The sequence below is a fragment of the Danio rerio genome, chromosome 16, assembly GCF_052040795.2.
Source record: "Danio rerio strain M-AB ecotype USA chromosome 16, GRCz13ab, whole genome shotgun sequence".
In the NCBI taxonomy this organism is placed as follows: Eukaryota; Metazoa; Chordata; class Actinopteri; order Cypriniformes; family Danionidae; genus Danio; species Danio rerio.
In genome coordinates this window covers 33,436,870-33,462,106 of record NC_141036.1, presented here as the reverse complement: position 1 = coordinate 33,462,106, position 25,237 = coordinate 33,436,870, and the positions used below count along the sequence as shown (strand labels likewise).

General features: G+C 35.3%; 1 protein-coding gene and 1 long non-coding RNA gene across 29 annotated transcripts in view; one reads left to right on the top strand and one right to left on the bottom strand.

Annotated features, from left to right (window-relative positions):
• Positions 1 to 370: 370 nt before the first annotated feature.
• On the bottom strand, positions 371 to 5,113 carry LOC141378210 (uncharacterized). Of its 2 annotated transcripts, none has more exons than XR_015511528.1 (3): positions 5,086 to 5,113; positions 2,625 to 2,778; positions 371 to 2,539 (listed from the first exon to the last, which is right to left on the bottom strand). It is a non-coding gene; the product is annotated as an uncharacterized LOC141378210 (long non-coding RNA). The 2 variants fall into 2 exon arrangements; XR_015511529.1 differs by having other exon boundaries at positions 1,439 to 2,539; positions 2,625 to 2,815.
• A 671-nt stretch (positions 5,114 to 5,784) lies between these two features.
• mef2d (myocyte enhancer factor 2d) overlaps positions 5,785 to 25,237 on the top strand; it is a 122,718-nt gene continuing 103,265 nt past the window's right edge. For all 27 annotated transcript variants that reach the window (XM_087285140.1, XM_087285129.1, XM_087285116.1 and 24 more), the window contains exon 1: positions 5,785 to 6,004. The gene's annotated coding sequence lies outside the window, so the exon portion shown is untranslated. The remainder of the gene's footprint in view (positions 6,005 to 25,237) is intronic.

Below are 25,237 nucleotides of genomic sequence, written 5' to 3'. Positions count from 1 at the left end.
AGTTCTTATATCAGTTTTAAAATAACTATTAAAAACTACTATTCTTGCATATACTAGAGTAAAATCACCATTTTACAGTATGAAGCAGTCAAAAATGTTTAATTATAGAAATTGTATTTGAGACAAATTTAATGAATGTACATTAAACACAGTATTTGCCTAGCTATTTAGAATTATTCAGTATTAATAATTATTTATTATTAATTATACATAATAAAACATTATGTGTGATTATACAAATATTCAAAACAACATAACTATTACTCTGGAGATTACAACCTGTATATGTTATAAGTAAAATATGAATATAGTTCCAAAGATGTCTGTTATTCTTTAATATATTTTTAAAAAGTTATCAGACACTGATATAACTTCGTATTTTAGTTAAAAATGTATTTGGACAGCTAAATGTGATCGGTACAAGCCCATTATATACAGTGCTCAGCATATAAGTACACCCCTTACAAATCTGTCTTTTAAATTCATTTTTTAGGAAGCTATACAATATTATATTTGTGTATATACATTAGATTAGTCAGTACTGAAGCCAAATCTGAAGCTTATTTAAATGTACATCCTATAGAAAAATATTAAATACAAATTTTTTAAAAAAGAGGAAAATTCATAGAAAACAAAAAAAAAAAAAGAAACAATTTAGTTGACATTTTGTAGGTTGTAATTTTTTTTCATTATTTTGCTTGAATTTAATTGTATTGTCTTTTAATTTTTTAAATGTTTGGTGACTAAAATATTATTTGAATAAATACATCTGTTAAATAAATCTGTTTTTGTTTAAATGCACCGAAATACATTGACTATATTCACTGAGAAATGAAAAAAAATATTAATTCTCAAAATGGGGTGTGCTCGATCATGCTGTGCACAGTACATATCACATACTTCTATACTAGGCATTGAACGATAATCGGTTTCAAGATTTACCATGGTTTGGAAAAGTCAAGGATTAAAAACTGCTAAACTTTTCTGTTATACCATTCCTAATGTATTTGTAAGAGTTTTTTTTACAGAAATCTGTGAAGACAGCAGAAGTCAGTGATTTAATTTAAAAATATTTAGTCTGACATGTTTCCTGTTCCAAAATATTGTAAATGTTTCCTAAAATAATGATTATTATTTAGTTTAGTAAATTTTTTTCCAAAACCTGTCTGGGGTAGGTGTTTGTTATTGGAGTTGGATTTATTGTAAAACCTTAAAAAAAACTTATTAAAGGCATGCTATTTAAAAAAGAACATATTTTAGAGCAGTGATCACAGTACTGTCTGTGAGACCATGAAACCATGATATGTTGATCCAAGGTCATCATATCGTCAGAAATTTACACCGGGCCATGCCTACTCTATACATAAAAAAAAAAAACTGTGGAAAAAAATCTGGAAAGAAAACAAATATTTGGGTGAATTAAAGCATTTGCAAAGTTCCATAACTGTAATTTCTTATGATTTTATTTTTTGACAATAATAAATACAGTGCTCACCATAATTGAGTAGAGCCCATTTTGAACATAAATATTTCTATCCATTTCTCAGTGAATATATGTATTTTGGTGCATTTAAACATGAAAACATATGTATTAAACAGATATATTTTTTTAAATAATATTTTTGTCACCGAACATTTTTAGAAATTTAAAGATCACAGACAAATAAATTCAAGCAAAATATTGCAAAAAAATTACAACCTACAAAATTTTAACAACATTTTTCCATTTCTTTGCTTTTTCCTCTTTTTAAAATTTGTATTTAATATTTTTTCTATAACATAAATTTGGGTGTGCTAGTTTTTAGTCCCTTATTGTAAGTTATTTTGTTAGATAAGCTCCGGAATTGACTTCAGTACTGACTAATCTAATGTATATGCACAAATATAATATTGTATAGCTTCCTATTAAAATATGAATTTAAAAGACAGATTTGTGAGGGGTGTACTTATATATGCTCAGCACTGTAAATTATAATAAATACAAACGAAACAATGTATGTCAACATCATGCCTTTCAAATCGTACCTTAAACATCAGCTGCATATGGGGTAAATGACTGCAAAAGTGCAGGCTAAGCAAATCCATATACCAAAATTGATTAATATAATATATCATAGTCGCATTGAATTACACAACTCTGCATGTTTTTTACAGTGACAATTAGACAGTTAAATCCGCTTTAAAATATAATTTTTTTCTTTCATTAATATTAATATAAGCAACACGGTGGTGCAGTGGGTCGCCTCACAGCAAGAAGGTCACTGGTTCGAGCCCCGGCTGGGTCAGTTGGCATTTCTGTGTGGAGTTTGCATGTTCTGCCCATGTTCATGTGGGTTTCCTCCGGGTGCTCCAGTTTCTCCCACAATCCAAAGACATGCGGTACAGGTGAATTGAATAAACTAAATTGGCCGTAGTGTATGAGTGTGTGTGAATGCAAGAGTGTATGGGTGTTTCTCAGTGCTGGCTTGCAGCTGAAAGGGCATCCACTGCGTAAAACATGTGCAGGATAAGTTGGTGGTTCATCCCTCTGTGGCGACCCCTGATGAATAAAGCCGAAAAGAAAATGAATGAATATTATTATGCGAGTGCTTTTTGCTAAGCTTTTCCACTTCTTGAATTCTTGCCTGCGCCTGATTGCTAAACTCATAGCAGCTTATTGTGGGGGTACGTCTGATAGAGAGGCAGGAGGGTTTGTTGGCTTTGTTGCCATGGATACAGAGAGTTGCTAGGCAGCAGACAGGATGCTACGGAAGCCAAGTGCAGCAGATCAGCGGGTCACTGCAGAGAGGAACATGTTCACCCACACACCTTTCATCTGGATTAATACATTCAGAAATAAAGGAGAGGAGAGAATGAGGAAGACGGAGAGCCGTCGTGCGCAGAGAGAAAGAACAAACATAAACAAGGGTGCATCTGCACGTGCATCTATGTGTCAAAGCGAGAGCGGGAAAAAAAATGGGAGAAGGAAATGAGAAGGCAAGCCAACAGAGAATCCATCTGTAAAGTGTCATCTTGAGCTCTGAAAGCAGCTGTTTGTCAAGCACGTGTTGGAGCACGCAGACAGTGCAGCCCCGTGATCACCTGTGACCAGGAGATTTAAGCTTTGAAAACCATAGATGTGTACTATTGATACATTTCACTCGCTCATAACTGCCCACTGTGACCGGTCAATAACTGGTCTCAGATCAGAGGGCTTGCCTGAGTCATCTCTGCCACCGCAGCCCCACTTTCATGATTGTTTTTGCCTGCAGTGAAGGTTTCGTGGCTGAATGGCATTCTGTTCAGTGCGCAGGCTGAGTGTAGGAAGCGAGTGATCTGAGAGAGGGCAACAGGGTGTCCATCTGTTTGTATAAATGCTCTTCCACAAAACCCCAGTGCATAAGCTCCTTACATAAGGAATAAAACAGAGTAATCTCTCTCTCCTCTACAGGTAGGTCTATATGCAGTGGGCCACACTCCTGTTTGCTTCTTTTATTCCTATTGAGCAAATTTAGTTGATTTATTTGTATATAATTAAATTAAAAGCAACTGGATGTTGTTTTCATACTGAAGATAATCCCATGCGCAAGACTATATTAAAGAGACAGATCATTCAGAATAAAGATACATTTTTAAAAAGTTTTTTTGACATTTAAATGTCTTAATCTTTGTATAACAGCGTAGCCGATTTTGACTTATTTTGTTTCATTTCATCAAGTTTTTTCTGTAGCACTGAGATTTCACTTAAAAGTAAAGTGCTTTATTAATAAAATATATTATTATTGGTATTTAATTATTCTTCCTTTGGTTTAGTCGCTTTATTAATCTGGAGTTACCACAGCGGAATGAACTGCCAACTCATCCAGCATATGTTTTATACTAAAATTCACCTATAGTGCATGTCTTTGGACTGTGGGGGAAACCGGAGCACCCAGAGGAAACCCACGTGAAAACGGAGAACATGCAAACTCCACACAGAAAGGCCAACTGACCCAGCCGGGACCAGTGACCTTCTTGCTGTGGGGCAACAGTGCGTAACCACTGAGCCACCATGTTTCCCTATTTTTGTTATTATGTTTTTTTAAATGAAAATATGGGGAGAATATTTACTCTGGTCATCCAAGATGTAGCTGACTTCTGTTTTTCTTTGTTAGAACATTAAAAAAAGATGAAACTCTTCTTGGTAATTCGTAAAAAGTAAGTGAAAGCTTTTTGTCACTTTCAGCATGAAATAAATAGGCCTAAAGATAAAATTAATCAGACAATGCAGCAAAATGTTTGTAAGCAAGATTTCCCTGTCGTATAATGACACTTATGCTACAGCTTATATTAAAAAAGGCTGTAAACAATGTCAACTCATATGCGATTTTGCAACCACATACGTCATTATGCAACACGTGGCTCACAGTCCAGACTGCCATGAACACATTCAGGTCAATTTGCAGATAATGTGAATCCAAAAACAAAAATGTTGGAAATAACATTTGGCTTAATTCAGCCACAATTTATCATTTAGAGCCACGTATCAATATGCATTGTCTGTAAGTTGGTAGCCCCTGTCTTGTATTTAATAGATCAGCAAGGACCACAGTTTCAGCTTTAAAAAAAGTCTTCTACATGAGACCTACATCTCGGATGGCCAAGAAAATAACAGCAAATTTTCTTTTTTTAAACTGTCCCTTTAAAACTTGACACTGTTGCTTTTGAGTAAATTCTGCCTGTAAGCTGTAAACTTACCTCTAATAAAGCTCTTAAAACTAAACTAAAATGAAAACAACCTTAAGATATTTTATAAAATTAAGATTTACACATTGCGCAACGATATATGTGATTAGCTCCTCCAGAGTATCTTGAAGGCATCTCATGTTCATAACACAGACTTCACGTTTTGTTTTGGCGTCCTGTGACTTTAAATGCTCTTCCATCGGCAGTGACGCACTCAGCTATGATCCGAGTATATGTCGCAAGTGCATTCTCAATATTTAATCCTTGAAATAAGATTTCGGGTTTGTTTCTTGTTCTCGTGTTATTTCAAAACCCCTGGTGTGGATTTCCAGAATCATCAATTCAACTGAATCCATTTCAACTGCCATGAAACTAACTTACCGCACTCTGACATTTTCATTTTTCTCTCACTGCACCACCACCATTCACTCTGTAAACACTATATTCCTCCACGAAAAATAGGACTTTCCATGGTTTTATTGGATTTGCAGGAAATGTTTCTAGTTTTCTGAAATAACAAAATCCCCTAATATTCCAATCTAATATTTAGTTCAACAATATGCAGTTTTTGTACTCACTTAATGTTTCCATGTGCTTAAGGGAACGTTAAATAAAACGAGCGAATGCATTTCTACTTATGATTAATTCACATATTATGTGCTTTGATAAAAATGTAAGAGCTGACGTAACCGTGTGAACCGTGTACATCTGATGTGATAAATAATACAACGTGTTTAATATAGCGCACCGGCACAATACGACACCATGTTTAAGTGCTATTTCCCAGAACTTTCTCCATTTAAAGCATTTTAAATATATTATGCGTTCGCAAATTTCAGTAATTATTACATTCCAGCTCTCAGATGTAAACACGGAAAGGAATTTTACAGGATCTTTTCATTAAGATGGGGAGGCGGATGAATACATAAACCGCTTCAGCGTGATCTCTTCCTACTGCATATTAGCTCCGCCCATAATTCTGCTTCCACACAGCAGTATCCATTCTATAACGCGATTGGACTAGACACGCAAAGCTCGTCTCTGATTGGCCACGTTGACTGTCTATCATAATGTATTGCCAGTCATGGTGGATAGGACACTCTGTACATGGAGGGTTTTGACTGTACGGGCTAAATAATAACCCTGAACAGGAGTTAAGGATTCCACTCATTATTATTGACATCTGCTTGATATTTTTTATGTTATTGCCTGGTTTGACCTATAGTACACTTCTTCCACGTACCGGGCCGTAAGAAAAGTGGTGTTTATCGCACAGATGTGGATCTGGTAGCTGCTTCGGGTAAGTCGTTCGTCCAGTCCAAATGAAGCTTTTAGAGTGACGAGTTATAGCCGTCACTGCTCTGTATTCATTTGAAAAATTATCCAAATTCAGGCTATTTCGCGCTCGGGCGCTAACATAAACTCGTAGTTTGTTGAATGGGTCTTGCATTGCATCAAAGCGAGAAAACTGGAACGACTGAAATAGAAGCTAGTAATATACGGAGGGTCAGACTAGGATTTTAATAACAATTTGGGTAGAATGATAGATAATATATCCAATCACATTTTAGATTACATTTTAATAAACCTGCACCATGGCGGGTTATTGTAAATCGTGACTTGCTGGGCCGAAATAAACGCGCTTTGCTGTTATGGTGCTTCTGACGAGCTGTCAGATTTGTCGCTGTCTGAAATGTCAACATGATTTTGATTCAGTCGCACACATTTCAGCTCACCGTGTTGTGCGCTACAGGACAGCATGTGTTGTGTAGAGTAACATTATAAATTGTATATTATATCGCGAGTGGTTTTAGGTGGGAATTTTTGTTTGAGAGGACTCAATTTTTAGCACTTACATATCAAGTTTGGTTGATCCTGTTCACGGACTCTAAACAAAAGTTTGGTTTAACCTACGCAGTTCTGCGACACCACCCTCTCTCTTTCTGTTATGCAATAACAACATGTGTTTTCGGTGTTTTCATACTCTTACAAACTTTCTTTTCAAACATTTGTTGTCGTTATAGTCAGAGTTTGAGTTCTAAGGATACCCCAAAAATAACCACCTTGGCAAAGTGACTTGTAAAATGAGTTTAAAAATAGAAAAAAATTATATTGTTTATGAACAATATAAAGTATTTTTGCTGTTAATTAAGCGTCAAATAAATAACTTGTCAGGCTTTCAGTAATGCCAAACGAATTCAATATTATCATAAAATATTGTAGTTTTGTGTGTGTAAAGTTGATAAAATAACTGAATGGGACGCTAACCGTTTTCAAGGTATACCGCAGTTTGTAAAAGTCAAGGTTTTGAAATCGCTACAATTTTCTGATATACTGTTCCTAGGGTATATATAAGACTTTTTTATTTACGTTTTTTAAAAGTTTTTTAATACAACAGTATCTCTAGCAAAAATCTCAGTTTTAAATTGGAAAAAAAAAAAAGTGTTTTTGAAACTAATGAAGATAGCAGAAGTTTTCATTTGAATTTCATTTGAGCCTGACATAATCGAAAGCATGCAGAAGGAATTTTACTTTGTCAGTCACCTTGATTAAACGCTTTCGGTGAACTGTATGTAAAAAAAATCGGCACGTTTAATGACTGTTTTCTTTAAAAATCACTAATCTTCACAGCCTAAATGATATACGCTATAAAGTGGGTCTCAGAATGTACAAGAAGCACTGCATTAAATTACATTTTTCCATGTCATATCTTTAAAATATTTAAATGTATTTTACTCCAGTATTTTCGAGAGCGTTTCTGCGCTAGCCTGCTGATCTTGACTGGTGCGTGCATGTAAACGGCTTTTCATCTCTTTTTACGATTCAACACCTAAATGAATGCTTAAGTTTATTTAACTGATTATATTTTATTTACAATACATGATCAATGCTGTAAAAGAAATCGTATAAAATGTAAAAATTTATATTAACCATTCACAAAGACTATATATATTTTTTAGATTTTGCCGTTCACCGGAAGTTTATTGGTATGGGAAGTAACACTATATCTGCTTATATCCTATTACTGCTTCATAATGTTTCAAATGTTTCTCAAAATAAAAATATTTTGTTCAAAGGGGAAATTTTTTTTTTTACCCAGACATTAAAAAAAAGAATATATTTTAGAGCAGTAATCGCAATACCCTGAAACCGTGATGTTTTTATCCTAGGTTATCATACTGTCAAAATCCTTTACCGGCCCATGCCTATTAACCTCATTATACATTGTCAATTATATATATATATACACACACACACACACACACACACACACATATATATACTATTATTTTGCACAAAGAAACTCCCCTCTGTGGCCTCCTGGATTTCCCCAAAGGCCAGTTTAAAAACCCAATTTTTTAAAGGCGTTCAGAGAATAAATGTAATTTTACACATTATAAAGTGTGAATTCAGTCTCTCATAAAAATACGTTAGTTTGAAGTTTCCACAGGCTGAGTTGTAAGTGTGAAGCGCGTTTGTTCTAGATGCTTTGCTGTAATGTGCAAAGTGCGTGTAGAAAGCTTTGATTGGTGGCTTCAGAATTCCACCTCTCATTATAGGCCGAATCTCATAATGAGCTGAATGTCTGGGTCATGCAGACAGGTACTGTGCTGTCGTGATTCCCAGCAGGGTGTCAGCTCTACCTCCAGAGATTCAATGCTGTTATGTCCTCCCACCTGGGGCACCAATAACAGTCAGAGAGAAAAGATTCTTTCACGCATTACAAACCTGCCACTGGTGTTTTGAGAAAGTTTTCCCGAAAATAACAAGCATCCTGCAAACAACCGTGTTCATTTAGTACAAAAGTGCTGCTTTTTAATGGGAAGTTTGATGCATGGATATGATTAAGCAGATGCATTTTTTTGTGATGGAACATGAAACCCATTTAAGCAAGGTAGGATGATGCAAAGCACGACAGAACAAAAGCAGTGTTATGTCTTCATCTTGATCATCTGTAGTGATGTTTTCATCAACATGAGGTCAAAATAATGACGATTCATCCTGAGTCTCTTATCTGTTTGTCCACATAAACAAATTTATGACTATACGGCAGAGTTTTTATTAGATCTCTATCTGTCTACCCTGTATTTGATGTTGGTATTTGTACTCTCTCATGTGTCAGTGGTCGCATTGGTTCTCATTGTCTGATTTGTGAAATATTCTTCTGATTGGACACACAGTATCCTCTGGTCATGTTTTAATCTGTTTTTCCACTCGAACAATGTCTTTGGCCTTTAGAGTCTCCCTGAAAGCATTTGACATAAATGCTTGCTGTGGACTTTACCCAGATTTCCAGCTGCGATCCGGTGTTTTTTTTTTTTTTTACCAAATAGCAGCGAGGTTAAAGGGATGGTTTATCTATAAATGTAAATTCTATCAAGATTTCACACTTTTAGTTTGTTTTTTTTGGATCTGGACCAGAAAATAACATATTTTAATCATGGTGAGTTTGAAGACTAAACCTAAAATTAATTTTATGATCGAAAATAGTGCCGGTCTGAGCATTTTTGGTTGTATGTTTGTGTATATGTGATGAAAACTTGTATAGAGAAGTCAGAACAGGGCCAGGAATTTCTGTACAATAGTCTTGTGCTAGGTGATGTGTTTCTCATGCCTGTATTGAACTGTAATGGAAAACATAGTGACTATGATGTCAAATAAATATCTGATGCTTTATGGTCGCATCTGTTACATCATGTCCTGTTATTGATTTGCCTGGATGTCTTTGATCAGGCTGCATTCTTATATTAGTTGGACTGCATTTAGAGTTTGTTGGAAGTAGACGTAGATCCACCTTATCGATGGTCTTGGTCTTTTTAATATGATGTGCAACAAGGTTTTGATGGCTGTGTTAACATTTATACTAATGAACTCTACCAAAACGTTTGAACGAGCAGTTCCACTCAACTTTGCCATGATAAAAATAAAGTTTTCACCAAAATAATGAAACTCTTTCTAGTTTTTTTTGTATTTTACAATACTTTAAAAATTCTCAAAAATGTCAATATTTTCAAACAATTATATTTGATTTACTAAAGTCACATACGTGCCAATTTCACATCTGTCACATTCATAACGGAGAGATGTTACATCCGTAACAAAGCTTTTTCCTCATAAATGCAAAAATGTCATAAAATAAAATCAATCATTTTTGATCTATAGAGAGCCAGCTCTTAATCTTTTATTTAGCATTATTTTGGGGTTGTGCAGTTTAATTCACATAATTACAACAAAGTATGTCGTATACTGTAAACTTGCATACTTTTTAGTCACATCCATATGTTTATTTCCCTCAATTAAACTATAAAAAATTAGGGGTGCTCCGATCGATCAGCTGAAGATCGGTATAGGCTGATAATCACAATTAATGACTCGATCGGTACCCGCCAATCTGGCCGATCTTATGACCGATCGCAGGGGTTTGAATATTTAACAATATAACTTCTTGTAATATACTTATTGCAGTAAACAATAGTTTAGTGGCATATTTCATTTTAGTAAAGTACAAATTGATTTATAGGTGCGCATTTGAACTTCTTATGCATCAAATATGCATTCCAAACTCCAAACCTTTTCTTTAATGAGACATGTTGAATTCTTCTTTTATCATTTGCAATGTTTCCAAATTGCATTGTTTGTATTTTTTCTTATCAATTTTTATAGCTGTGTTATAATATTTTCTGTAAAGCTGCTTCTGACATGTTCACACTTAATGGTTAAAAGAGATGTTTTTAAGGTATTATATGTGTATCATCCTTCATTTATGGTCTTAGGTAAGGCGAGATCTCCACTTAAGCATCATACTTGGAGGGAAAATGTGCTAAAGGCATTATAAAGCTTAAAGCATTATAATAGTAGTTGGTATCGTCCGATCATCAAGACAAAATATCGGTTCTGTGTATTGGCTGCAAAAATCCTGATCGGAGCATCCATATAAAAAATCTGCTCATACCCACCCTTAGTTACTTTTCTTCAGGTAAACAAATAAAGACACTAAAAAATATTTGTAAAAATATGTAAAAGTTTTTTTTTTTATCTTCAGCATATGAAAGGCACTTAAAGACACTGAATCCCACTGACTTTCTTAAATTAAAAATAGAAGAGAAAAAAACTCTGAAGCCACAAAAATTAGAGGGTTCATTAAATGGCATAACACATTTTAACCTGATAAATTTTTGGTGGCCAAAATTTGGTACATCTCTAATATCAACACACTTTTAGATTCCCATTGTTGCACATTTCTGTGTGTGATTGGCTCTTAGATCAATATAGAATAAAAAAGGCCAGAGCTTATCATTGTTATTGACAGAAATTTTATTGTGATTCAATGTAATATTGTTTATTGGCCCAGCCCTAGTGTAGATATTTAATATTATATGCGCTCAATAGCTATTTTGTCCTTGATCAGTGGCATCTGATATTGGCCAGTTTCTGATTGGAAACAAATCCACTTTAAGGTCAAAGCACTGCTGACTAAATTAAGTTTTACGGTAAGAGGGAAGCCCTTCTGTGCCCTTTCCCATTCAGAATGGTCTCTGTGTCCTCACTGTCCGTGGGGCTGGTGGAGCAAAGCACTGTGAAGGGCTGAAGCTCCTTCGAGAAGAGCACATCCCTCCATCCCTGTGTTAATCTCTCCTCCAGCAAGCTCTTAATTGAGCCGTCATCAGCTGATCTGGGGGTTAAACATCAATTAAGGTAATGAGCAGTGTGAAAAAGACCATTGAAGATGAGGTCAACCCTTTTCCACTGCAGATCAGATGAGATTGGCAGGGGTTTAGGGCTTTTGACAAGCAATCAAAGTTGCATGTTTTTTTTTTTAAATGAGCTTTTGAAATGTTAGCGGCCATGCTTTAGGTTTTTCCAAACTGTGTATTGGTATCTTAGACTTCAAATGGGCATGGTTAACATTACAGTAGTTTGTGGTTGATATAAAAATTGCCTTCAGTATGAATATTATTAGGACTGTCACTGTAACACTTTAATTAAAGAGTTAATACTGTAATAACACATTTACTACACTTGCCCCAGACCAACATTGAGTCAGACAGTTGATTGGTGATGATGACCATGATGCAGGTCAACAGTGAAATGTGGGTATATGCCATTGAAAGAGATTGGGCAATGAACTATTTTTTTTTTCTTATTTAAGCAATATTACAGAAGCAACGAGTGCAATATCACACAGATGCTGGGTAATATTGATTTTATACAACAACAACAACAGTTCAGTTATTACTTTTTTATGGAGCACAAACCATATTTTAAACAATAGCTATGTTTCCATCCAACTATTTTTATGCACATTTTGGATATGCGCATAAAAATATTGGTTGCTAGAAACAGTAAGATGTGCATACATTTTGAAAATGCGTCTCAAAAGCATAAGCGCATAACTAAGAAGTAGCACGTAGCCTATTTGATAAGATGCGCATAAAGTTCGATTGAAACACTTTTACTGAACAAGTTCCAGTATGCGCATTGAAAAAGTCATGTGATTTTGTTATAAGAGATCATGTGATGATAAAAATGTGTGCAAATTTTGCAGGCTGACCACACTAAAACATCTAAAAAGTTGGTTTGTTTTAGTTATTCTAAAACGCTGTAATCATTTCAGCATTAGTGTTATATTATTAGTTACCTTCAGAACTATCTGTGCTCCACGTCTCATGCTTTAAACGCCATCACGTGTTCATTGCGTGTCAGCTTATAAAGTCTTCTGAGGCGCAAGACATTTATTAAATGAAGAAAAGATTCACGCAACTTCTCCTACACGCAACAAATTTCGTCTTTACTCTTGATATTTGGCACCAGTTAATCAGGATGGGATGTTTTTGTTTTCCTTGACTCATTGGATGAAAATGCGGCTTTATTCGCACGTCTTTAATGCGATAATCCAGTTTTGTGCATACATTTAATTTGCATCTTTGGATTGAAACATAGCTACTGTTGGTAACCAAAATGTTTTGCTTACTATTTCTTTGCGCTGTATGAACAAAAATGCACAATCTTTTTCTGTTGGATAGGTTATGTTAGGATGTAGACTGAACCTTTATACGAAGCAAATGTGTTAAGTAAAAAAATAATAAAAATAATGCTTTTGTCATTTAATATGGTAATGGTTTAAATTTTATCTTTGGGGGCTTTAATGTGTAATTAATTGGATATTAATTAGTCCAATTCAATTCATGTTTATTACTGTAGTGCTTTTACAATGTAGATTGTGTCAAAGTAGCTTAGCAATGAAGTTCTAGTTAAATTGAAACTGTGTCAGTTTTCAGAGTTGAAGTTCAGTTTGGTGTGATTTAAATGTCATTGCTAAAAGTCCAAACACTGAAGAGCAAATCCATCAATGCGCAGCTCCACAAGACCTAAACCTAGCATGCCAGTTGTGACAGCGGACCAAACTTCACCAATTGAAGAAAGTGAAGGTAAAGAAACCTCAAGAGAAACCAGGCTCAGTTGGGCATGACCATTCCTCCTCTGGCCAAACCTCTTGTGCAGAGCTGCAGTCTAGGCACAGGAGGCTGGAATTAATCTCTACAGCATGTTTTAAATATTTTAACTTGTTCAAAGGAATAAATAAATAAATTCTTTTTTCATTATAAGATACAAGACAATTAATTAATGTCACAAAAGCAAGAATATCAATTTTCTGAGTATCAGCATGTGACTTGTGGATTTTTTAAACAGTTTAACAGTGAGTTATTTACACTATGATTTTTGTCTGATTTGCTGTTTCATCAGGAAAATAGTTTTATACACAGCCAAAGATTGAGTAATTCATTCACACTGACAGTCACTTGGTTAGATTGTAAATGAATCAGCCGTTTGAACGAATCATTTGAATGATTGATTCAATAAATCTCTTATTAACAAAGCAACTTCCCATCACCTACTGGCAGTTTAAGTGTCATTTATTTTATTCATGACACATCGAAACCAGCCAAGGCACCAGCACAAAAACACACACAGCAAAATATTGTTTCTTTCTTCTTACTCCAAAAAAAAACATTGTTCCTGTTTTCTTCTTACTAGACAAACTGGGAAGGCAGAAGGTTTCTGGAGTAGGTTTTGCTGTCCAAACAAGGTCTAGAGAACAGTGTGGTTACCTCAGTGCTGAAGTACTGGTGTCATCTTACTGAGGAGAGAGCAGCTGAATCCCTTATAAAGACCACCACTCATGCACTCACACAAACACATGGGTTAATAAAAAGACAGACCACCATTCATGCTCACACAGCCTGAAGAGCTCCTAGATTTAACCTTTGAGAATCTCTGTAATGTCTATGTTCAGATCCAAGTGATTTCCACCTGATATTTTCCGTTTCACTGAATCAGAGCTAGCACATATGCTTTCACAGTATTCTTAACCACACCACAGAAGCATTTTTCATTTTTGTAGTACAGCGTTTTTTTTATTTTTAATGTGAACATCTTTTAATCATTTTATTATGCAAGACGCTGAATGCATTATTGGGTAAATGATGAAATCTCTGCCTTTATGCTGGATAACACTTGAATCCTTGATTAATGAACGCAGGCAGCTCAGGCATCTGTCATGCTTGGACATTTTCATGCGGTCCGTCCTCACGTCAACTGATTTCCATATCGTGAATCAGGCGTATTGGGCTGAGCTGGAAATATGTCATCATCAGTAGTACTGAATTCCTTAACAATTCCCCCTCGAGCTAATATGATGTGTGTTGACCTCATTCCAGGCGTGCAGTTAAGAGGAAAACAAATGAGAACCTGAAAAATCAAATCTGGTGTATTTTTGATTTGGGATTAATCTATGCAGAAGCCGTATATTTAGATGTTTTTTTGTAAATATGGTGAATGGATGCTGCTTTCTGTGTGGATATTTTGGTACTTGTGTAACTGTGGTGTTTAGTCAACGATTTTATCCAGATTATGCTTTTTTTTCTCTCTCTCTTCCCCCTGCTGAATGTAAGTGTAAGTGGATGAGATATGTGATTGCATGAAACAGACCGTGCATGTGTGGAGGTTAGCACAGCCATGACCTATATAAGTGATGCTTTGATTTTCACATGCATAATATTTATTGGAACCGTTTCTGTTTTGTTTGTCGAATTATCTGCTGTAATGAAAGGGGGAAAAATCTTTGACTCACCTTCATGTCATTCCAAATCATTCTGTGGTAAAACACACAGATTTACAGATGTATTAAAAATTTATTTTATTGTCCAAGTAACTGCCCAGCAAAAATTTTTTTTTGTTTAATAGACGTCTAATAGACATCTAAACGTAGACAGCTTGGCTAAAACAAGGCTAAACTTGGGCTGTTAGTGAAAATCTAATAGACATCTAAGAATAGCCCAAAACTAGACCATCGTTAAATAGACAGATAACACAGACTTTATATGTGTAGTCATTCTAGTTTTGGTCTATTCTCAAACTTCTATAAGATTTTCACAGATTTAGCCCAAATTTAGCCTTGTTTTAGCTAAGACGACTAGGGATGGCTATCGTTAAGGTTTTAACAGTATTACTAGTTTTATCGATCCGATACAACTTAACGGTTTAGTACTTTAACGGTTCTCTAATCGGTACTTTTTGTAGTTATACAAAAATATATAACTACAGTTATACAATGAAATATATACAAAGTTATATATACAAAGTTGTATATGAAAAAAAAAAAAGTTAAACAGAATTAACAACAATTTTTATTTTATTGATATGTTTTTAATGTGAATAAAACAAAACCAATAATTGTAAAACAATTAAATAAAAATTTTCCAATAAAAGAATGTACAATGGTTTGAAGGAAAATGACTTACCATTCTTATAGAGAAAAGTCAACATGTTTGCCTTTTCTGCCAGAAGTCGGGATCTTTCTTGGTTTATTGTGCTCCCTGCAGTTGAAAAAACCCTCTTTGATTTGCAAAGTGCAGTTAAATAATCACATAATGTTTGAGATTTTTCATCAACACATTCACACACAGTTTTGGGAGTTGATTCATTCATTCACTTTCTTGTCGGCTTAGTCCCTTTATTAATCTGGGGTCGCCACAGCGGAATGAACCGCCAACTTATCCAGCAAGTTTTTACGCAGCGGATGCCCTTCCAGCCGCAACCCATCTCTGGGAAACTTCCACACACACATTCACACACTAGGGACAATTTAGCCTACCCAATTCACCTGTACCGCTTGTCTTTGGACTGTGGGGGAAACCGGAGCACCCGGAGGAAACCCACGCGAAGGCAGGGAGAACATGCAAACTCCACACAGAAACACCAACTGAGCCGAGGTTCGAACCAGTGACCTTCTTGCTGTGAGGCGACAGCACTACCTACTGCGCCACTGCCTCGCCAGTTTTGGGAGTTAACAATGTAAAAATAAGCAGTTTCTTTTATAATTTCTTAATAAGCATAGTTTATTATTAGGCTATTCATAGGCTATGTTTGTAAATACAGTAATATAAAAGTATTTTTAATGTTTAAGATTTATTTAGGCTACTGCAGAAAAGAAATACTGCTTTTAATGTAACTGAATGTGTGTGTTTATTAAACTATTAATGTTATACTAATTTAGAGAGACCTTATGTGATTGGCTGTTAGCATAATGATGTGGTTGTTGTACCTTTAGCTAGGCAGTCAAAACCGTTTCATTTGTCTTTCTGCAGCTAATGCACTTTTGAAAGATATTTAGCCAGATTGCTTGCGTTTCCGATTATACAAGAAAACAACATGTTGCGTTTGTTGCTATGGGCATTGTCGGTGTTCATTTAGGAAATACAACCCATTTGGTTCTCTTCACCTCTCCGCAAGCTTACGAGATGTGTGTGTGTGAGTCTGTGACGTGAGCTATGTATGTGCACTTAAGCACGAGCCTCCACTGAGTGCGAAGGCTCCGAACTGTGAAGGCTTTTATACTTGACGCACTCGCCATTGTATTCTCATGTATTTCTCATGTGAGATTGCCAGCTGTGAGTATTAAATATCGCAAATGAGAAAAGGTTGGTCAGTTAAATTATGCCAATATAAGTAATGTTTATTCACCAATAATTATCCAGTACTGATAGCAGAACCTTTAACGTCAGAGCTTATCGATACTTTGGCCTTTTATAATTTAGCACCGATACCGATAAAGTACTGAGTTTCGGTACCCATCCCTACAGCTCAGCAAACATTTTTTGCGTTTAATAGACGTCTACCAAACATCTAAACATAGACAGCTTGGCTAAAATTAGGCTAAACTTGGGCTGTTAGTGAAAATCTAATAGACGTCTAAGAATAGCCCAAAACTAGACTAGTCGTCAAATAGACAGATTAGACAGAGTTAATATGGGTAGTCATTAATTTCTGTTTATTTGATAACTAGTCTAGTTTTGGCCTATTTTTAGAATTCTATTAGATTTTCACTGGCAGCCTGAATGTAGCATTGTTTTAGCCAAGACTGCTAGTTTGGACGTCTATTAGACATCTATTAGACATCTTTTTAAAACAAAAATGCTTGCTGAGTGTTCTTTTGGATCCTGCTTACTTTTTTATATGGACCTAAAACTGAGACAATAATATGATTTTCTAAATATCATCTTTTTTTTACCGTCAGCTCTCTCTGTCGGTATCTGACTGACTGTGTGTGCTTTTTCCTTTCATAACAAAGCGGAAAACTTGCTGTCATCTTGTCAGGTCTCGTCTAGTGTAACCTATGCATACCCGACAAAGATATTTCCCTTGGGAACACACACAAAGTCATTTATTGCAACCTTGTACCTGATTTTGCAGCATGATGTAGGAGAAGATGGAATAAGATCTTAATGATTTCAATTCCGTGTTCATAAAAACAGACAGAGATAACAGAAATTCTTCCTCTTCTCTGTCTGTCAGCAACCGGCTTACTAATGATATACAGCCTAACAGAGATTAGCTCTGCTTCACATTCAGGGTTGTTCAGGATATTTGAGTTAAAGAAAGGCCATAAATAGTAACCTCCACCCCTCCAAATAAAATTTCATAATGAACACCTTTAATGAAAATCAGTGGGATTAAAGATGACATTGAATCCCACATCCTATTGTTATCAAGACAGGTTTGGATTGACATGAGGGTAAATAAATGATGATAGATCCACACTGAATTGATCAAACACTGTTGGCATGAGCATTTCCACAACCTAGTGTCACCCGTGTTTGCGAACGGACAGGCTAACGGGGTTACAGTGGCGTGAGAGCAAGGGTTGGCCATCATCACTCGCACACAGCTGAAACAGCAAGCATCGAAGCCAAGTGCTGAAACCGTACACCCCTACATCTTTCATTTCGCTCCTGTTCTTTCTTTCGTACTCCAGCCGTTTGATCTCATTTCTTGCCAATATTTTTTCTCTGTAGCTTCTTTTTTTTAAATGTAATTTAAGGACAAGCGCTGTATGCATGTGGGCCCAATTGTATTTGTTGGCACCTAGAAAGGTGAGAAATTTTGCACTCGGATTGAGTTTGGACTGAATAGTCAGTTGTCAAGTCATCTTGGGGGGCATTCAAATCATCAGCTACGTATTGTTTTTTTTAGTCTAGGATCAAAAATTCTTTGACACTCTGATTAATACAGTTGACCAAAGTGAATGGCTTTATCATTGCATTATGTTAGAATTTCTTGCTCACTTTGTATGTTTTAGGAGAATCCAGTGTAGGACTGCACAATTAATTAAAATGAAATTGAGGTTGAAATTCAGCAAAAGCTGTGATTCTCATGTACATCTTGTCAGGATGTACAGTGGTCCCTCGTTATTCGCGGGAGTTACTTTCTAAAAATAACCTGTAATAGGTAAAATCTGCGAAGTAGTCAGCTTAATTTTTTACAATAATTATAGATGTTTTAAGGCTGTAAAACCCCTCACTACACACTTTATACACTTTTCTCAGACGGGCATTAAGATTTTCACACTTTACTATCTAGTTTAAAAACTCTCAAGGTTTAAACCTTTTTAGAAAAATAGGTCCAGCATTATAGAATTAAAGCAAAGATCAAAACTATTTGATGTTCATGTATTTGTTTCATAATGGTGCCATACACTCTTGTAACTTCTACCTTCCTTTAGCATGTCCAGAACAGTCCAACTTTTTTGTGCAATGGTTAGCATCTTACTTTTGGGTGCTTCTGCAGGTGCTTTTGACGGTGCAGAATATTTTGTCGACATTGTAAGGTAAAAACTTGCAAACATACAGTCCAGCACTTTAGAGTCACACTGTTAGCGATCGAAGATTTATGTCAATTTGGCAAGCTGAACGCATTCTACTGTACAGAAAACACGGCATGGAGAAGAGTGATTGACAATAGTCTACAGCCAATCAGGACGCAGAACACAATGAGCTAGACAGGATGCAGAACACAATGTGCTGTAGAAAAAAAGCATGTCAAATTGCATGAAAAAAGTCAGTAAATCTGTGAGGCTGCGAAAAAGAACCACGTTATAGCGAGGAACAACTGTACACTGTATAAAGGACTGGGTTCCACACATTTAATTTGCCTTACGACAACACGAGGGAATTAAATTAGTTAAAACAAATTTAAGTGGATTGAACATAAAACAATTAAGTTGTCTCCAAAAAACTCAATAAATATTGTTTCAGCTTATTTTGAATAAGAAGTTTGAACTAACAGCAAATGTAATTTTTGTAAGTGTGTGATCAGTAGTAAATCTTCTCCAAAGGCCAGAGGGCTCTCTTGTGCGAAAACAGCAAATATGCCACAAAATCTAGAGACGCTTTAATTCATACAGAGCAGATGATTTAATAGCATTGGTTGATTCAGTGTGACTAATAAACATACAACTGCAGAATAGTCTGACACAATTGTACATTTCAAACACTTGACTGATGTTTTGAAGTGAGTTTGTGGTAAAAACATTATTAAATGTGGGATTTTTCACATTCTTTTAGATCAGCAGCAACACAGTTCACTGAGCAGCAACAATCACAAAATGATTATTTTCGATTTACAATTAAATCATCTGCAATCTTTTGCATGCACTTAAAAATAATTTTTGCTGATTGTTCAAGCTACTTAATTAAAATTTGCTGTATCAACGCAATTTTTGATTTTGTTTTTGGGACAACTTAATTGTTTTATGTTAAATCCAATTAAATTTGTTAACTTAATTTGTGCTGGGACAACATGAAGAAAGTGTGTGAAACCCTGGATTTTTACAGTGTCTCTTGTTAGTGAACTCTGGCTCTCTGTAGCCAATGTTGCTCTTTCTGAAGGCAGGAGGTGGAGATTTACTGTTGATTACAGAGCTGGTTTTTCTGCCAAAATGAACATGGAATTTGCCCTCGATTAAGTTCTAGTCTAATTACTGTAATTTTTCATTTTCAGTATTATATCTGTTGTTACTTTGGTAACACTTTATTTTGATGGTCCATTTGAGTTTTAATAGACTGTCTGCTTAATATCTGTTGATAATGATTCTTCAATAAACATTTAACTGACTATAAAAAACTTTGCAAGTACATGTCAACTTACACCAACCCAAACACCAACCTAACAGTCTACTTATAATCTAATGCGAATTAGTTAGCATGTAGATGCAATGTAACTTAAATTCAACAAACGAGCCATAAAAATAAAGTGTGACCTTTACTTTTGATGTTTACATATTAAGCTTACCAACACACAAAAACAGTGCATAAAAGTGCATGTTTTTTGCAGCCCTTCAATGTTCGTTTAGTGAATTATGTGTTTGGGCGTTTCACACATTAGGGTTGTTTGGTTCCGAAACTGGGATTAAAACGGTTACATTGTTCTTCTTGGCTCAGTTTACTTTTACAAGGCAGTATTTCTAAACAGAGCAGAATCTGTCCCAGGCAAGTAAACTCTCATCTCATTGATCAGAAAGCACTTGTTCATGTGTCTGGACTCAGCTCATATCAGTCAACTGTCAGAATGGAAAGACTTCAGCTCCACGGTGGATTTCTTTGTAGCTGCCAATATTTTACATTACATTTTGTTGTTGTATTTTTTCTAAAATATGTTCTATTGACCAAATTTTAGTTACTCATTTCACATCATCTTTGCTCAAGGTTAACTCTTGATTCATTTTGAGGGGCAATAGCAAATCAAACACTCCTAATTTTGATACAGTGTTCATATATTATTAAATAGACATTTGATATGCAGGCCAGGACCACCTTGTTCACATGATCTCGAACCAGTTGTTTTAGTGGTCGATTACATGACGTTTTTAGTCTAAAATGGGAAAATGTTTATTCGTTTTACCTGTTCGTTTACACAACAATGGTGCTTTTGTGTTGAGCAACAACACACAAGTATTGAGCAACAACACACACAGCAAATTCTACATAAACACCAGCGCTGAGCTGCAGACTGCACATCATCACTTCCTTACGGGTACTTTTTACTAACAAGGTGATAGCACCAAATACTGACCTGGCATATGTAAAGTAATACTACGCTTTTGTGGATGATTGTTTTGGAAATGTTGTGTAAACATGAAACTCTTTTTTTTTTTTTTACTCAAGGGGAAACGTTTCTGTTTTTGACTACATCATTGTCATGTAAACGTAGTAAATATACGAGCTCACCTAATGTGATCAATGAAATATATATGATGCACTGTGAAAGTCTCATTTTAAACATTTCAAGCATGAACATTTTGTAAACGTGAATTGTAATGCCCTGTTTATGAAATTTTGCTCGAAGTAGTGCTAGGCTCATGACTAGTAAATAAACGTTGTGTTTTTTTTTTTTTTTTTAATTGCCTTCAAACCAAACGTACAATTTCAGATTACAACATCATATCCCATCTGGCTAGTGTGCTGGAACAACGCATCCCGTTATGTATAGGATTTAGGTCAGTAGGCAGAGAGTAGGTGATCTGTTTGAATTCTTTCAACCTCATGAGCATTTACACTACGAAAGCAATCCGGTCAAAATGTGTTTTTGTCTACCTCTCAAAGTGGTCAAACCTCGACAAGCTGACCCGTCACCTGACATCTGTATTTTGTGTCATCCACTTATGGTCCGATTGCAAAAAATGCTTTGCAGCACAATGTATTAACAGGACTTAAATCTTTGAAATCATTTGATTGAAATTGTATTAGAATATGTCTACGCTAAAAAAAATAAGTTTGCTTTGTGTTCATACTACTAGGGCTGCACGATTCTAGCTAAATTGAGAATCACGATTTTTTTGCTTAAAATAAAGATCCCGATTTTCTCACAATTCTGTAGATGTAAAATAAAGATTAATGTGATTCTGATATTATTGTTATTCTCAAACATTAGGTAAAACAACAATAATATTATCTGAAGGTCTACTGTTGGTTAAAATGCTAAACTTTGTATTGAGTTGGAATGGTGGAGTCAGTGTTTGTCCTGGTCATTAATGCACAATAAAGTAATTACATCAGGGTACAACCATTCATAATTCTGAAGTTGAATTATTATGTTTTAGACATATACTTGCGATATGTCATTGATAACATTATTAAACCATTTTTTCACTAGTAAAATTACATTTGTTATTAACAGATTCCATCTGGCATTATATTCAACATTTTATAGGCTAGAGTAGCTAGTTTTTGACCTTATTCTTCAATGTGAAAGTGTGCTCGTTTTTGCGATTGTTTTAGAACTTCCGATTCAGCTGTCTATGGGAGAAAAAAAACAAGAATAATAAACCCAAAAAAAATCAGACTACTTGCTTTACGTGTTTGCATGATTATACAGACAAAGCAGAATCATATAATAATTGCAATGTCAAGCAGCTTGACAAGCTGTTTTAATGTCTAAAAAAGAATGGAAATGAATAAGACCGGAAGTCCCAAGCCAAAAATATTCATATGGCTGTGCCCGCTTCTACACAAAGAATAAGGTTAATACTGACACTGTTAAACATTTATTCTCATACACAACAAATGCTTGTTGTAATCATAACTAAAAATACTAAATCATTTAAGTGATCTTTCGGTTTCACTTTTACTACTAAGTGCGTTTATGTCATGGCTGCCATCACTCTGAGAAAAAAAAAAAAAAGATGCAAATCGTTGCATACTTTCCGCACAGCTCCCAAATGGTCGCTATGTGCAACAAACTGAACGTCATTTACAACTTTATTACCTGTTATTCACAGCCCATGCAGGTTATGATCACTAAAGTAGACACCATTCATGGCGTTCGTGTGCGCATCCTCTCCATAGTAAACATGTCAGCTCAAGTTGGGATCAAGTTGTATAAACACCGCTGTTTACTGAGTGTAACTACAGATACAGGGACACTGGAGTGTTTTTAAAGCCAAGAAGATCAGCTGGTCTGTTTATGAGCTGACATATGAGCGATCCACAGATGAATCTACTAGAAGAGTGAACCTACACTGGCCTCACAAGCTATGTTTCCATCCACCTATTTTTATACGCATTTTGCATGTGCGCATTAAAAAACAGTTGATGAAAACGGCTTGATGTGCATAAATTTAGAAAATGCGCATAAAAAAACATATGCGCATAACTGAGTAGGATAAACTTTTTATTCGATAAGAAAAGATGCACATAAACTATGGAAACACTTTTACCGCACAAATTTCAGTATATTCATGAAAAAAGGTCATGTGATTTTGTGATAAGAGATCATGTGATGATGAAAATGTGTGTAAATGGACAAACCAGCAGGCTGAGCACACTGTAAAGCATCTGAAATGTTGTTTAGGTCATTCTAAAACACCTTACCGTTTAAGTATTAGTGTTATTATATTTTTATAGACCTCCAAAATCAAGAGCATCTATGCTCCGCGTCTGACAGCGCGTCTGACACATCTAATAAAAGGCACAAGTCTTTTATTAGATGAAAAAAAAATTGACACAGCTTCTCATACCGCAGTAAATTCAGATTTTACTGTTAATATTTGGCACCAGTTAACCAGGAAGTGACGATTTTGTTCGCTTTGACTCATTGGATGGAAATACTGCTTTATTCGCATGTCTTTTATGCGATAATCCAGTTTTGCGCATAAAATTCATTCGCATCTTTGGATGAAAACATAGCTGCAGTTCGGTTCGGTTATGATTATCATGCCATCGATTAGGTTCAATTCAATATCTCGGTGCATCTGGGTGCATTGACGATGCTTTCCATTCACAATTTTATATTTTACTTCACAGCACAACAATTCTTGTATTAAAGTTTATACATACATTACACGTTTATACATGTATACATTATACATTTTGTTCTTTAATACAAACAGTCAGATATATGTACTGTACTTTAAAAACTCAAGTGCATGCACAGAATAACATGAGCATTTATAGCACATAAACAAATGTAAATATCCCGCATGCTTTCTAAGCATTGTCGAGCGAGTTCTTACACTCCTATGCTTGGTCCCACGCTCAACAAAAAAGGCTGCAAATTGGCTCTAATGCTCTGGCGCTGTTCACAGATGAGTGACACTGATAAACAGCATCAGCGATCATAGCTGATCCATGATAGATGCAGAGGAGAAAACTTGCTCTGCAGACACACACCCGTGTCAGAGAAAGACTGTCCAGCAAACTCAGTGAATTTTTTCACACTTTCTAGGTTTTTTAATAGTTGTAGTGTTTTATTGACTAGCGCTCACCTCCCTCGCCATAGTAATCTATCGCAATATAGTGCATATGAGATAAATGATGTCAGTACATAAAACCGGTTAGGATCTATTGCTGATCTGATACTGGATACTGATATGAATCGTCCGCATCTGCATCACGGTGCACCGAAGAAACAATGACATTTGACACCCCTAGAATCTTTACGGCTTTAAAACGCTGTCCTTATATGTGTAGTTACACTTAGGCATGGGCCTGTAAAAGATTCTGACGGTATGATAACCTTAGATAAAAATATCAAGCTATCTTAGCATTGTGCTCACTGCTCTAAAATATATTCTTTTTCAATGTCTGGGTAAAAAACAACTTTTTTCCTCTTTGAAAAGAATATATTTTATTTTTTAAAGATTTATACTATTTTGGAGCGGTAAACATGTCAGGCTAAATAATTTAAACGAATCATTGACTTCTGCGGTCTTCATTTGTTTAAAAAACACTGATTTCTTTACTATTTTAAATGGCACATTTGGATTTTTTTTTCTACTAGAGAAACTGTTGTCCTAAAAAAAAAAAAGTAAATAAAAAATCTTACACATACCTTATTAACGGTATTGCAGAAAGTTTTGGCCGTTTTAAAACCTTGACTTTTCCAAACCGCGGTATACCTTGGAAACGGTTATCGTCCCATGCCTAGTTACACTCAATTAACATTTGTTTTTTCAATTTCAGTCATTTCTGTTGAGCAAGTGAACAATATAGAATCAGTGTTTTTTTTTAAAGAACGCGCTCAAATGTTAGCGTTTTTAAAATTCCAGTATCAATTGGTCCCGAATTCCAGTATTGTGACAACACTAATTGCCACAGTGATACTCACAGAGTTTTGTACAACATTACTTAATGGGCAAAAACTTATAGAAAACCATTTATTTACGGTTGCAACTTTGTGATTTAGTTAACATTTTGAG